Source organism: Chelonus insularis, unplaced genomic scaffold (assembly GCF_013357705.1).
Source record: "Chelonus insularis isolate UGA/USDA-ARS -01 unplaced genomic scaffold, ASM1335770v1 contig_109_pilon, whole genome shotgun sequence".
Classification (NCBI taxonomy): Eukaryota; Metazoa; Arthropoda; class Insecta; order Hymenoptera; family Braconidae; genus Chelonus; species Chelonus insularis.
In genome coordinates, this window is record NW_023276349.1 from 1 (window position 1) to 15844 (window position 15844).

The 15844-nt window shown below is 30.5% G+C and overlaps 1 protein-coding gene across 1 annotated transcript in view; it reads left to right on the forward strand.

Moving 5' to 3' along the window:
* The first annotated feature begins 10585 nt into the window (after positions 1-10585).
* Positions 10586-15844, forward strand: part of LOC118064799 (amyloid beta A4 precursor protein-binding family B member 1-interacting protein) — a 137517-nt gene continuing 132258 nt past the window's right edge. The window contains exon 1 of the mRNA XM_035079859.1: positions 10586-10644. The gene's annotated coding sequence lies outside the window, so the exon portion shown is untranslated. The remainder of the gene's footprint in view (positions 10645-15844) is intronic.

Consider the following 15844-nt stretch of genomic DNA (forward strand, 5'->3'; position numbering starts at 1 on the left):
CATACTATTACCTCCGTTTATTAATGATTAGCACCAATGTGTCGATTCTTCTTATGATGGCGATGATTATTTTCTTAGTATTCGACGGACAGGACCTGGAAGTCTGTTTCATATCATCTTTAACAATTAAAACATACAAATACTTCTGACCTATTATTCTAAACTAACTTGATTAATTGGAGCTTATGTTAAATACTTAAATAAATTTAGGTGGGAATTAGAAAATTAAAAACCATGTATCTAATGGTACATTCAATTCATTTTAATTTATTCTGTTACAATTTTGAAATTATTCTAAATGTCACCGATGTTTCTCTATTCTTCAATTGTGGGTATTCGTTTCGCCAGATTATTTACATGTATAATTCGCTAACCATCATTCCCTTTTCAGTCTTGCATACTATCTAATAAAAAAACTTGACATTTCACTGCTGCCTATCTGAATATTTAACTGTACACTGTTTTACTACCAAACTACTGTCATCACATAAGATGTTCACTGCACAAATCACTAAAACTTACTGCCTAGAAGCGTTTTGGCAAGCCTTCTCATACCGTCGTCCGTCAGTGAAGAGCATTTTGAGATGAAAATTCATTGGTGAAAATTAGCAAGAGTAGGGGCGGCAGGTAGAGTGGACCCAATCATTCAGGGGCCTCAAATTTACAATAGACAAATTTGGTCAATCGGCTTCGAGGACTAGAGGGGATGATTTTAAACTGGTAAATTACTGGTGGCATACAGTGAGGTGGGAGGATGAGGTGGAGTGTACCCCATCATTGGTGAATCCCAACATCTTCATAGAGGGGTGCTGATATACGTAGGGGAGGTTGTGTTGGAAGGGGTAGTAATGCAATTTTTGGGAATCGTCAAAAGATAGCAAAGTAGTGAAAATTATAAAAATTTACATTTCTAATTATAGAAATTTACATTAACATATATTTATTTATATTTTTTGAAACAAAGTCAATTCTTCGATTGTTTATGTGAATTACTTAATAGAATTAAATTTCACTCTTGACTATTCTTTTCCTGATTACTTTTTGTACTCACAATTCTTTTTACTGGAGTGTCTATCCAAAAATCTAAATTGGAAATTCATTTAGTTTTAATTTTAAAATAAACTGAATCTATATGTACATACACTACGTTAAGTATTTGAGGATCTGAGACTTTTAATAGAATTAAATTTCATTCTTAATTTGATTATTAGCATCCAGCTCTAATTGTACCCGAACTTATAGTTAATTTTAAATCATTGTATACTATCAACTATTTCCTGTTTTAGAGATGTTGTAGTCATGTTCGATGATTACTAACTAACACATCAATTTTTTCGTATAAATTGCTTTGAATTGTTTGTAAATATTTGATAATAATTCATTTTTTATCGATCACATGAAAATAAATTATAGATAATCATCTTTGTCTCTTCTCTATTAATTGCTCGATTTGCAAAATCACTAAGAATTAGAAAAATATGTGTTTTTTAGGGAAACACGTTTAACATTGTTTCAATAATGATTTCTAAAGATTTATTTCCAGAATTTTACTAAATTACTAAATAAACTTTTCTATGTTATAAATGAATTTGTAGTAATATGATCATAAATTAATTCTACTTCATGTATTGAGTTATTTGGATCACCAAAAATTGAACTAAAAATGTATTTTTGCTAGTTTATAGTAATTGAGGTAATGTATAATAACAATTCTTGAAAATATTGAAACTAAAAATATTTTTAATAATTGTATTTGTGAGGTACTCGAATTTTCTTCCTGTGGATGACAGGTGTTCAAAATAGGATTAGCAAATAGTCACGTTCGAACATGTATCCCAAAAGAGAAATGCAGGTGTGCAGGTAAAAGATGAACTCGCAAAAGGGTCGCGACAATATTTATTTCCATTCAATAAGTGCAATAAATTTTCCTGGTGTCCGAAGGATTATGAAGGTGTCGGGAAAACCCCGAGCAACTACCAGAACTTTGGGTAGTACCTTTGGTAATTTTTATAACCATAATTCTTGGGTAACTAAACCAGAATCTGATGACCAGTTATTTAATGGTCACATATTTCTACTTCAAAAGTAACGAACGTAAATCCTCTTTGTCTATTATTGAATATTATTCAGGTTGGATCATTAACTTCAATGTCTGGAAATCATCTCCAAATTTATTCCATACACTAAAGAACGATTTATTTTTATTCAATATGGTAATTCATAGTTGAAATACTATGTTAACTATCAATACATGTTATTATTACATTTGTTGCCAGAAATTGATGTACAAATCATCAAATTCAAGATATTATTGCTGGTTAGTTGATTGCAGTGGATTATATATTTGTGCATACCATAACATTTAGATAAACAAACTCATCGAGGCAAAAAAAAGATTTTACAACATGACATATATATAGGCATGTTTGTTTGAAGTATGCATTCACGTGCATGGACAAACATACATGCGTAAAAAATTAAGAAACATATAAACCTTAGCTTCTCTCAGGATCTTCTAACGTACATCAATTCTTCTCTTTCTTCGCTTGTGCACGACTGCCGGTTAGTGCGGGCATACATAATCAACTCCCGCACGTTGAACCTCAGGTCGGATTGAATCTGCCGCACGTGAAAGCGTGCCATTGCGCTGTCTAAAGATTCACGCCCGTGTGCAAATTATGCTTATATGTCTGCCACTATGTTCAAGTGGATAAATCTTCAGTTACCTTTAGTTCTTCACCAGTAAATATAGTTCTTGTGTCTTTCTTAACCGCATCCTCAAGATATAAAATATAAACAAACTACAAGATTGTAAAAACCACAATTACAAAAGCATAGAAATAAAAGCGAATTGTACTCATTTCTTTCACTTTTTTATGATTACCTTCATGCGGAAATTTTTGTTACTTAACGGGAAATAAGAGAAGTGTTTATGGTTCTATTAGGACTCAAGAATTGCAAGTAATAAAATGGGTGCATTCTTTTTGATATCTCTTCTTCGACTTGTTGGTTGAGGTTGTTAGTCTTGTTTAAAGTCCCCTCTTTATTAATCGTTCACAATGAAAAATATTTTTTTGTATTTAAATTGTCGTTTTTTAACGCTAATTCCATCGTCAATTTCTTAGTTGATAAAAAGTTATTCTTAATAGTCTGAAGTTTAAATATCACACAAAATGTCGTTTCTTGTTTGAAGGTGATAGAAATTATTTAAAAATGATCAATCAACTCTCGCATAATCTGAATAAACCATTACCAAAATCAATTCTGTCACTTCCTTTTGTTATAAAAAAAACTGTACGAACAATTTTATGCAATTTTTTGATATTATTAATCATTGATTCTACTAAGAATCGTAATTACTAAAAAGTCATTCTTTATTGTTCTTAACATTCATTTTTTTAATGTTCTCTGCCATGTACTTGATGTAATTAAAATACATTCTTTAAAACTAAGGAGGTTTATTACAATTTCCTTTTCATAGTAATAGATTAATTAAGAGTTGCTGATATGAATCTTGAGGGTCTTCCTAACAGATTTTGTTGATGTAGATGTAGATTTTGTTGATGTTGATGTAGATTGCATGCAGAGTTCCAAACTTTGTTTCAAAACTCACGAGTTTAAACTTTGTGAACCGGATTAAGAATAAAATCGGTTACTTTTAAAAACTAACTTCTAGTTGGAAACCCTGGAAAAAATAAAAAAGGTAATCATAAAAAATACAAATCGCTTCCATCGTTGCAGACTTTACTAAAAATTAGTCATTTTATTTAATACTTTAATTAATAAATCTAAGACAATTGCTTTTTTTTTTTAATTTTTGTTGTGAATAGTACTTTGATGTTTAAAATGAATCTAGAATATTTCTTGAAGTAAAAAATATCTTAATCAGTTCAATATGTTCAACTTAAACTTTATGATTGAACATTGTTTTATTTTAACATTGAACAATCTGTTTCAAGATCGTCAAGTATCCTTGACTTACTTAGAATATCACATTAATTCTTGGCACAAAATTTTGTATGTTGATGTTTGACTTTAGTTCAAGAAAATGAATGACTATTATCACAAATGTAAAAGAATAAAGTAAATATCACTTTGAAATATATTTAATTGTTCAAAAGGTGAATTGAAAAACCTTAATAATTGCAAGTAAAGCTATTTTTCGATAAGATGTATTAAAACATAATAAATAGTCATGAATAATTTAAAATTATTTGATTGATAAATCGCCAAGTAATATTCTTTTGTTTCATGATTTTGATAGTTCAGAGTGGCGAAAATTGGTATCATAATTCAAGCACGTCCTTAGTAAATTAGAAATAGAAAAGTATATTTCATTAAATTCATATGTAAATGCATTTAATCACAAGCTTTTAGTCGATAGCTTTTGGTAGATGTTTAATGACAAGGTGACTGTAGTTCTAGACATGTTAAATTTGAAATTCGTGAATTAGAAAGAGGATTTAATGCCGATAATCGCTCTTCACACGTTGATCGGAAATGTCCGAAAAGACATAAATTAAATTGGTCTGTGTGTAATTCACTCAATAAGATGGATTCATTAACTTACAGCAAAGATACGAGAACCTAATGGATCTTAAGAGCATGTATTGCTGCTACATAAGAGCAAGTAATAGAAACTCTAGGCTATCGGAAAGCATCTTATTTTCTCTCTGTTTAGTCTTCTTGAAGCTTAAATTTGCCTAAACACACCACCCCAGAGGTTGAAAGCAAGGCGCGATTTTTTTACATAGTGTCTACTGTAAAACTAAACCATAATTCTACAGATCAATTACCTTGTCTTGTACACAATTCAATATGTAAAAAAAGTCGATTGACTACCTGCAACCAACACTATCTTCTGGTCAATTACGTACACTTTGCCACAATGATAATGAACTGTTAAACCTACTTTCAACACTCGTAATGATTGAAGTCAACTTACCAGCCTTCTTTTTGCCTAATATCACTGAAAAACTGTCAACACTTTTATTACACTACACTTGTACTATAACCCAATCGAGTTGACCACTTCTACCTTGAAGTCTGCAACTACATCCAATGAAACTGACTCCTTCATTCATTACTATGTGATTTCCTCGATGAAAATAATCTGCTAAACGTACTTTTAAAAATTGTTATAATTAGAGGCAACTTACCAGCTTTTTTCCGCCTGATACCACTAAAAAACTGCCATTATTTTTATAACACTACACTCATACTATAACCCAATACAGTTGACCACTTCTACCTGGGGGTCTGCAACTACATCCAATAAAACTGATCCCTCCATTCATTACTATGGGATTTCCTTGATGATAATATACAGCAAAACGTACTTTTAAAACTTGTTATAATTAGAGTCAACTTATTAGCTCTTTTACCATCTAATATCACTGAAAAACTGTCAACACTTTTATAACACTACACTTCTACTATAACCCAATCGAGTTGACCACTTCTACCTCGAAGTCTGCAACTACATCCAATAAAACTGATTCCTCCATTCATTACTGTGAGATTTCCTCGATGAAAATAATCTGCTAAACGTACTTTTAAAACTTGTTATAATTAGAGTCAACTTACCAGCTCTTTTACCATCTAACTGCATCCAATAAAACTGATCCCTTCATTCATTACTATGGGATTTACTTGATGATAATGGACTGCACAAAACTACTATCAACACTCGTTATAATTAGAGGCAACTTACCAGCATTTTTACCATCTAATATCACTGAAAAACTGTCAACACTCTTATAACACGACACTTCTACTATAACCCAATCGAGTTGACCACTTCTACCTTGAAGTCTGCAACTACATCCAATGAAACTGACTCCTTCATTCATTACTGTGGGATTTACTTGATGATAATGGACTGCACAAAACTACTTTCAACACTCGTTATAATTAGAGGCAACTTACCAGCTTTTTTTCACATGATAGCACTAAAAAACTGTCAACACTTTTGAAAACACTACACTACTACTATAACCCAATCGAGTTGACCATGTCTCCCTTACAGTCTGCAACTACATCCAATAAAACTGATCCCTCCATTCATCACTATGGGATTTACTTGATGATAATGGACTGCACAAAACTACTTTCAACACTCGTTATAATTAGAGGCAACTTACCAGCTTTTTTTCACATGATAGCACTAAAAAACTGTCAACACTTTTGAAAACACTACACTACTACTATAACCCAATCGAGTTGACCATGTCTTCCTTACAGTCTGCAACTACATCCAATAAAACTGATCCCTCCATTCATTACTATGGGATTTCCTTGATGATAATGGACTGCACAAAACTACTTTCAACACTCGTCATAATTAGAGGTAACATACCAGCTTTTTTTCACCTTATACCACTAAAAAACTGCCATTATTTTTATAACACTACACTCATACTATTACCTCCGTTTATTAATGATTAGCACCAATGTGTCGATTCTTCTTATGATGGCGATGATTATTTTCTTAGTATTCGACGGACAGGACCTGGAAGTCTGTTTCATATCATCTTTAACAATTAAAACATACAAATACTTCTGACCTATTATTCTAAACTAACTTGATTAATTGGAGCTTATGTTAAATACTTAAATAAATTTAGGTGGGAATTAGAAAATTAAAAACCATGTATCTAATGGTACATTCAATTCATTTTAATTTATTCTGTTACAATTTTGAAATTATTCTAAATGTCACCGATGTTTCTCTATTCTTCAATTGTGGGTATTCGTTTCGCCAGATTATTTACATGTATAATTCGCTAACCATCATTCCCTTTTCAGTCTTGCATACTATCTAATAAAAAAACTTGACATTTCACTGCTGCCTATCTGAATATTTAACTGTACACTGTTTTACTACCAAACTACTGTCATCACATAAGATGTTCACTGCACAAATCACTAAAACTTACTGCCTAGAAGCGTTTTGGCAAGCCTTCTCATACCGTCGTCCGTCAGTGAAGAGCATTTTGAGATGAAAATTCATTGGTGAAAATTAGCAAGAGTAGGGGCGGCAGGTAGAGTGGACCCAATCATTCAGGGGCCTCAAATTTACAATAGACAAATTTGGTCAATCGGCTTCGAGGACTAGAGGGGATGATTTTAAACTGGTAAATTACTGGTGGCATACAGTGAGGTGGGAGGATGAGGTGGAGTGTACCCCATCATTGGTGAATCCCAACATCTTCATAGAGGGGTGCTGATATACGTAGGGGAGGTTTTGTTGGAAGGGGTAGTAATGCAATTTTTGGGAATCGTCAAAAGATAGCAAAGTAGTGAAAATTATAAAAATTTACATTTCTAATTATAGAAATTTACATTAATATATATTTATTTATATTTTTTGAAACAAAGTCAATTCTTCGATTGTTTATGTGAATTACTTAATAGAATTAAATTTCACTCTTGACTATTCTTTTCCTGATTACTTTTTGTACTTACAATTCTTTTTACTGGAGTGTCTATCCAAAAATCTGAATTGGAAATTCATTTAGTTTTAATTTTAAAATAAACTGAATCTATATGTACATACACTATGTTAAGTATTTGAGGATCTGAGACTTTTAATAGAATTAAATTTCATTCTTAATTTGATTATTAGCATCCAGCTCTCTTTGTATCTGAGCCAATAGTTAATCTTAAATTATTGTATGTCGTTAATTATTCCCTGTTTTAGAGATATTGTAGTCATGTTCGATCATTACTTACTGACACAACAGTTTTTGTGTGTAAATTGCTTAAAATTGTTTATAAATGTTCGATGATTATTCATTTCTTATCTATTCCATGAAAACAAATTATCGATAATCATCTTTGTCACTTCTCCATCAACTGCTTGATTTGCAAGATCGCTAAGGATTAGAAAAAATATATGTTTTCCAGAGAAACATGTCTTATATTATTTTAATAATAATTACTGAAGATTTATTTCCAGCATATTACTCAATTACTAAATAGACTTTTAGTAATATGATCATAAATTAATTCTACTCCATGTATTAAATTATTCAGATCACCAGAAATTGAACTAAAAATGTATTGTTGCTAGTTCAAAGTAAATGAGGTAGTTTACAATAACTATTCTTGATAATTCAAATTGAAAATATTTTAAATTATTGTATTAGTGAGGTACTCGAACTTTCTTACTGTGGATGACAGTTGTTCAAAATGGAATTAGCAAATAGTCACGTCTGAACATGTGTCCCAAAAGAGAAATTGCAGGTGTGCAGGTAAAAGATGAACTAGCAAAAAGGTCGCGACAATATTTATTTCCATTCAATAAGTGCAATAAATTTTCCTGGTGTCCGAAGGATTATGAAGGTGTCGGGAAAACCCCGAGCAATTACCAGAACTTTGGGTAGTACCTTTGGTAATTTTTATAACCATAATTCGTGGGTAACTAAACCAGAATCTGATGACCAGTTATTTAATCTGGTTACTTATTATATCTGTTCCAAGTCTTCCGTTGAGAAACAAAAACCTTATTCGAGAAATAAGTTTCCAAATATAATTGTAAAATGCAAAGGTTTTGAAATAGTTTTGTTGAAATTTAATGGGATATTTGAACAGATCTGTACAATTATTCAAACTGTACAATTTATTTTATAATGACCTAATAAAATAATCGTAGCAAAAATTGCAGCACGTAAAAGTAATTAGTAAAGTTAGGAAAATAAGAGAAACTAATACACATGCAATCAAAAAAAGAGATGGTATACCTTTTGAACAGGTTTTGAAACTATTTCTACTTTTCATATGCAACTGAGGAAGACCAATGCGTACGTAATAATCTGAAACCACGTTATGAAAAGTTGGCGAGAGTAAAATTGTATGCTGGAAGAGATGAGTACAGCGTATAGTTCATAATAGTGTTTTAGTGTTGGTTACTTATTTCAAGTAAAACAAGAGAGAACAATAATTCCCAAGTAAAGAAGAGGTTTGGGAACTTAAATTACTCATAAATAATTCATTAGTTGTACATTCAAAATAAGAGCAGTAGTCTCTTGATGTCTAGAATGTTAGATAAACTATCAATGATAGTATGACTTATAGATTAAATAAACGTAAATTAGTTTATCGTCAGTATGGTAATGTGAATATTGTATTTGCAAAGTCGATGAAGCGCTTGTCTTTATCTTTCGATGACATGCAGGTGGATCAATAACAATGCAATATCATCAACATTATTATGCAGTGGCGGTAAATTTTTTTCTTTCCACATGTGTGATCGTATCCTAATCAAGCTTTTAACAACAGACACCATGATGCATAGTCATTAATGTCATTATGCAGTTTATTGAAGTCTTATATATTTACTTTCTAAACCGTTACGTGATGATTTTTTACATCAAGAAAAGGTATATCAGATCATAGGTATTATTTTCATAGGTGGGTGTCCATCTTCTATACTATCTTCTTCAAATTGACTTGGGATATATGAGGATCTAAAGTCCTATTTTTAAGGTCTATGATCGCCCCAGCAATACTAGTATCATTATTCTTATTATTCCCATTATTGTCCGGATTTAACGAGGCTTTGTATTCGACTCGTGCCGACCCGAGTGACCTGAGCATCGTGGACTCCTCAGGCTTTCTACGCGGCCTTCCTGTATGTCTCTACAGAGTCAACTATTGTAAAGTACCCAGAAGACTACCGATTATTTGATTCTTCCTGGGAAATGGATCGAATCATGGCATACGTTCAACTTAAGTTCATTTCCATCAACTCAGTAGACATCATGATAATTCTTAATATTAGATCTTAGATCTTTTAAATCCTTTTTATGTAGAAAAGCAAATAATACGTTTCTCAAGTATACTATGCTTCTTATACCAACTTGACAATAAGATCAATCAGCTTTAATAATTTCCATTTCATCTTAATGTCTTCTTTTTGATTTTTATGCTGTTACTGATTCGACGATTATCAGATGAGAATATTTTTGTATATTTTAATAGAAATTTTTTTTTTCATTATGAGATGATGTTGTTTTTATCATTTCTTGGAATTAGATGAGTACAAAGAAAAATTTTAATTTAAGTTTTGTTACAACAAAATTTTATATTGCTTCTATTAACATTCTCAATACATATTCAATTTTGATATTAAAACGAAACAGAAATTTTTTCAATGTCGTTTACTCCCTGACTTCAAACTTGATGCATTAAACGTTTTTTTTGTTTTGACTATGACCTCGAGTGATATTATTTTATGCAATAAAAGTTTATATTTTCAATCAATTTTTATAGAAGTCTTTTTAAATAGCACAGGATAGAAAAGAAATTATTTTTTTTAATCATGACTTAGAGATAATTTCAACTAAAATATACTGACTTTTTATTTATCTTTATGCTTTTTGAAGTCATTGATAGTTTTTATTGATTAGTATTTATAACGAAAAGATTGCTTACAAATATAGAGTTTGAGCAAGTAATTTATAAATAATTTAACGAAATTCTTCGTTTTAATCAACTATTCAATTTAATTTGAAAAATTCAGTCAAAACAAGAAATGATATTATTGTGAATGTATTATTTTTTAAATTCTAAAAAAGTTATTCTTGTCTGTTACAGTTTTTTGACGTTGAGTGAATGCAACTGTCTAAGGAGAACTCAAAGGTAAATTCATAACGTTTATTTAATAACAACAAAGATGTCATTGATGGCCAAACGATTATTATTAATAATTACTTCTTAATGAATACTTTTTTGTTATAATTTATAATTGTGTCTCGAAAGTTGAAAAAAATCACTTCAACATTTTTAAAAAAACAAAATAAAAAATTACAATTAAGTAAGATTGTTAATAATAGTTTTATAGCCTACAACTCTATCTTATATTCTATTTCTTCTCATGGTCAAGAAAATGTCAATTTACTCTGATACAATTTTTTTCATAATCTTACTTAATATAATCCAACATCAGGAACTGAAATGCTTTGAGAACTTAATATAAAATTTATTCTTTAATTCAAAATAATAAACCCTTCAATAAATATTTTCAAACAATATACATTCATGAAACAAATAAAATAAATTTTATATAAATAGAAATCCTTCATAACTTGGAGCTTTACCCTGTAGAAATGGAATAGCTAGATTTGCGAGAAGATGAGTTACCTTTACAATAATTTATGATTACCAAGGCAGAGGGGTAATTAAAATAAATGATACAGCATGTGGTGTGTTGAGTGATCCGTTGTTCTTATAAAGATTCTAAGAATGACAAGCGCTAGAAGACCCTTATTATTTGTAGTCTAATGGTTTGTGTCGCGCCTATATACACAAAGTACACATCTTTTCGATGCCACTCCTATAATATGCATGCATACGTAAATATAAAAACACCATCATTCTCATCCTTTTTCCCAGTTAAACGACATCATTGAACGCCCATCCCTTAGATCCCCCGCGATTAACCCACCTCTTTGGACTCTTCATAAAAACATTTGAGATCTGTGGGTTTTTAGGCGTGGGTGGACTAGACTCTTATTTATTATGCCAGCTAACAGACACTTGGAAACCCGTCTGAGATTTTCGGGTGGTCTACTGCCGCGCTTTTTGAATTCCTTAGAAAGCGGTAGAACTTCTTTTTCATTTCTTTTCGTGCTATTTATCGTTGATCCGACCTTATTAGAGCATCAGGAATCTCATGGTTATTATATGAATATGTTGAAGAAGATCCATAAAATGTTAAATATTTCAATTCTTCCGTTTTTCGGTCACGTAAATCGATGAAAGAAATTTTTGGAAATATTTTAACATACTTTGAAATATTTGTTCAATATCATTCTGTGGATTAGAATGAAGCAAGTTGCTAGCAAATACATCTTGACTGATCAAATACATAACTGAATACTGTGTAACTATTGTATTTGGTGGACGTTGTAGGTGCTCATTGCTTGTCTCGACTATTGGATGATTGCAAACTACCATCAAGACTCTGTTTATATTGGACCTTGTCATCGACCTCATACTCGGTTGCTCTGGCAACTCGTGCAGATAAAAGTCGTTGTAGTTCTTTCTTACTTCATCCTTTTTTTGTCCTAGGAATTGCGTTTCTGAATTGCAGGAGCACTAAGTTTTTCATTTGACAAAAAAGAATATTACTCGTGATAGGATGAAAACTAGAGTTCTATCCAACAACTCCATTAAACAGGAAATAATAGAGAAAGTTCTTATGCAGCGTTTTGTACAGTTGATGATATTCAATGCTAGAAGTGTTAATTGTTCATCAACAGTCTGTATTCATTATAATGATTTGCTGGTTTCAGTAAATAGAGTTCATGAAGATATAAGTATTAGCCCAAAGAGCAAATACACTGTATTTGATGCAATATATTCTCCAAGAGGTCCAAGAATTTGTTGGGGTTCTTGGACCTTTGGGAGGGTAGAAATTGTATAAATTTATTAGGCTCTGGATGAAAGTACCATTGTTCAGTAGGGATTAAATTGAGACAATCTATGAAAATGTAGACCCAAGAAAATTTATTTGCTTTGTGAGTAGATTCTACTTTATGTAATGGAGTTGACAACATGTTGTAAAAAATTATCTAGGTATGCATGCATATCCTGTAATGTTGGGCAGCGCTCTCGTTACTCTTTAAGTATTGTGGTTACTTTCCAGGTACCTGAGGATCATATTGTACTTGAATAAGTACAAATTGTCCAGTGCTGCATTATTAGGAAGAAAAACCTTTCCACTTTGACCCAACACTAGGCACATCTAATAAGCCATGTCTCATTGATGAAATAGGGTAGGTGTCAAAAGAATAACAATGGATTTGTTCGGGGTATTATAAAGCTTTCTAGAACTAGCACTTAGTATGCAAGTTGAATAAATCAACGTTTGTATTTTTTATTAATCTGAATAATCCTCGCGATTGATTTATAATTTATTATTACAATTTAAATATGTTCCTACAGTTTCCTGATTATTGATTAGATAAATCTTATTATTTTAAAGAACTTGAAGTTTTTTTTTGTAATTTATTTTTCATAAAGAAGTATTTTAAAACTCTAATAAGATCCTCTACTTATAGGTTTTTTTTTACTTCAGTACCAGTTGTAACTTCAAAATAAGACTTATTGATTTAAACAATATTTGATTTATTTATTAAAATTATAAATGGTTTCAAACACTTTACTCAACTTTTTGTTTGTATTAAATCGTTTATTTTTAAATAAAGAAATAATTTTTTACGTTAATAAAATAATTAATTTCAATTATTTAACAAAATATTTGTTCCAAGTTAGTAATACTTTTTTCATCACACGTGCGGGATAACTGCTTGGTTACCGCACGAGTTTCCAGGCGGTAACTCACCGATTGACCACTCTAGGCCTACGGATAATAAAACACGGGAAGTTTTAAATAACGCACGGATGTCTAACATAAAAGCAAATTTTAAATATTTTCTTGAAAAAACCCTTATGCCCTTTTTTTATGACGATATTGCATGTTAAACATCTGTTTAACACTTTTCAGGTGTTGAACTCGCTTCGCTCGTGCGTATAACACTGCCACCATGGGCAATCGGCTAGTTACCGCCCTTGTTGCTTAATATACTATTTTTTGTTCAATACAAATATTTAAATTGAAGCAAAAGTTTTCTTTTAGTAAAATTTTTCAACTAATTACTGTTTTATATTTAGTTTGAAAATATTTCTCTAATTAAAGTCTTTCTCTATAATAGAAAGAAATTTGCACTTACAATTTCCTTTCACATTCACTTGCAAAATCTTTCGTGATGACGAAGGAGTAAGTATGCCATTAAATCCAAAATTTATCATTCATCTACAAATGTAGCTCTCAAATGTAAATTAACGCTTAACAAAATCTCCATAATTTCTAATTAAAATAATTAAACGAATTCTTAATAACAAATTGTCATGATAATGGAGAAATGACTAATGGATTTCCTTTTAGACTATAATTGGTTAGGAATAAAGCAAGAGTGAGAACAGGTAATCATGTTAAAAAGGATAAAGATGTACTTTTCTCACTATAACGTGATTTTTATAATTCGATAATAACTAGTTACTTGGAATTTGATATTCAATTTCGATAAGAACCCCACCAGTGATTTTCTTCTCGACAATTAGTTTTCCTTAAACGATCTTTGGATGCATATTACAACCTTGTCTACATGACTTTATCGAGTAAATAATAATTCATTGCGTACCACTCGTGTAGTTTTCATGATTACGCATTTGATCATACAACTTCTTATCTCTTTTAACTATGGCTATTTAATAAAATGCGTTAATTGTGACGCCTAAGGGTGTTACGAAAGCAATCTCTCATTTTCGTAATCGACCAAAAACGACCACTCCATTGGAGATATATTTTTTTCATCTCTTTACTATGAAATCACCAATTTCACCTTTTATCATGATTTTATTCGTTTTTCTATCGAAGATTCCCATTATCCCCTTGTTCGGCGAAATAGATGAGTCGATTTTCATTATCCATTCCCACTTGTAACATCCATTCAAGCGAAAATCCACCAGTTTCGGAGATAAAAATGTCTTGGAGACGTCGAAAAAAATTAAACTTTCTTGTTTTTTATCCTGTTACTTCCAATTTTCCTCTCTATCATGGTCATCATCACAGCCTCAAGATATCAAAAATTATTAAGAAACTTCAAGTGTAACTGATTTTAAAAGATTTACGAATGATTGATCATCGTTTAATGGGTGTGATTGATTGAATAGAAATAATTAGGTCTAAAATACTTTTTAGATTAAAATTAGTACATACTGAATTATCGTAGAAGTAATCTATTCGTCAACTTCTTCTTAGCTAGCTGAAATTAAAGTGTTCTGACTTGACTAAATTTTACTTTAATCATCGGCAATTGTCTAGATAAAATCAAACACGTTTTATTACACTAAATTATAGAGAAAATGGAATGCAGGTCATTTATTGTATAGATACCTGCAGGTAATAAGAAACTTGGTCTATAATAAATCTAACTTGTATAGAAACTGTTTTTGTATGGTAAAGTCTATCTGGCAGACAATCGTACTTTGAAGTGGGTTTTATTATAAATATGCAGTGATAAATAACATTGGGTCTCGTGAGAATTGTCAAAATTACTAACGAAATGTTATTTATTATGTTATTTAGCCAATTTAAACTGAAATATGTTTCTGTTTCCATTTTTTAAGGAAATGAGTCAATTATGTGTAGTTTTATATTTTTAACACACACGAGACTAATAATATACTATTATCAGTCAAAAGTGATCACGAAATCTGAGTGCAATTATTTTATTGAGATCTGAAGGAAACTTTTTAAAAGTAGATTTGCGAAAGTACATTTAATTGATAATTGAATTATTTTAAAAGAATTGTATTGTATGTATAAGATTAGAATAAATTTTAAAAATAGTCAAACTCCAAAAATGAACATTTTGTTTTAAATTACCTTGAACTTGAGATACTTTTTTTCACAATTCATAATTAATAATAGTCATAATCAATTTTATAAACTGTCTGTTTAGTGTGGTAATAATTCACCTATTCTTTATCCTATTTATTAATTAGCAGTGATTTGATTATTTCTTATGATTTCTGCCTTTAATTAGCATAGTAGGGTGACTGGAGCAACAAATAAATACTACACAGAATATGGACAAAAAATAAAAAAACTAAAAATTAAAATAAAATAAAACAATTATCTTTTAAGGTGAGGTTCGGGTAATTGAAAAAAAATATTATTCTTCCTAAATAAAATTATCTTACATAAAATCTGATTTTTTATCTCTTGTTCATCTTCTGGATTTAAGCATTTTTAAAAAAAAGTTATTATACA